The sequence below is a fragment of the Aplysia californica genome, unplaced genomic scaffold (genome assembly GCF_000002075.1).
Source record: "Aplysia californica isolate F4 #8 unplaced genomic scaffold, AplCal3.0 scaffold00297, whole genome shotgun sequence".
Lineage (NCBI taxonomy): Eukaryota > Metazoa > Mollusca > Gastropoda > Aplysiida > Aplysiidae > Aplysia > Aplysia californica.
Window position 1 is genome coordinate 188,122 of NW_004797567.1, and position 1,022 is coordinate 189,143.

Consider the following 1,022-nt stretch of genomic DNA (forward strand, 5'->3'; position numbering starts at 1 on the left):
TCTTCTTCTTCTTCTTCTTCTTCTTCTTCTTCTTCTTCTTCTTCTTCTTCTTCTTTCTTCTCTCTTTCTTTCCCTCTCGTATCCGCTCGCGATCTCAACATGTTCGCAAAAGAACATACCCACACACACACACAATCTAACCCCAGTACATACACATTACGGACATGCATGTACCAGGTATCCCCCCTCTTTTCAAAGAGCAGCAGACCCACGTATTTTTTCCTGGCCCTAGTATTCCTCATAAGAAGTTACTTTCCGGGAAGATAAACCTTGCTCTTTAGCCATTGGCCGCTGGCCGCTTCTTCCTGTGCGCGGGAGACAACCCAGCCAAAGACATATTTATGAGCGAGATGAAAGCGAGGAAAGTGTACCAAGCGCTTCCCCATACCTGGCCCTCTCGCCACCTCCGCCCAAGCGGACCCGAAACGGGCGATTGAAAATTCCGAGACCTTGTCCCCCCACCTCCCACCCCACCCTACCCCAAACCCCAGCTTTCCCTTAAAGCAGAGTTCTTTTAACCTCCTGCATTTTAGTCTTTTTTATGCCTTTGTTAGTCTCTTGCAGCTGTTTGTCTTTGTTATTCTTTTTCCTTTTTTTTCTCTCTCTTTCTTTTTTTACTTTTGGGGGAAGTACTTATCCGTGAAGGTGTGCTACTGTTGTAAAATATCAGGGTAGCATTTCAATGAAGCCATAAAACTGTTTCCTTTGTCAATCTAACACATTAGCTTATTCTGAGTTCCCCTGTTGAACTAGTTAGCGTTCTCCTTGCATCGTACGCACTGATTTATAGTGGTGGCTTTGTTGTCTTCACTGATTGGAGGAATATAACAAAATCAACCATCTGTATCATTTTGACGACAGAGTTCATCTGGTGCACTGTGGAAGCCGCAATCCAGTCCAGAGACAGTGTACATATATATTTATAACCATTGGTCCAACCTTTGTCCCACTGGTGGGATGCCACTCTTATGCCCTACTTGCAGGGTGGCATGACTCCCCACTCACACACACACACACACACA

The 1,022-nt window shown here is 45.3% G+C and overlaps 1 long non-coding RNA gene across 1 annotated transcript in view; it reads left to right on the top strand.

The window, feature by feature from the left end:
- LOC118477925 overlaps positions 1-1,022 on the top strand; it is an 11,157-nt gene that overhangs the window by 8,198 nt on the left and 1,937 nt on the right. The gene's annotated exons all lie outside the window — the stretch shown is intronic.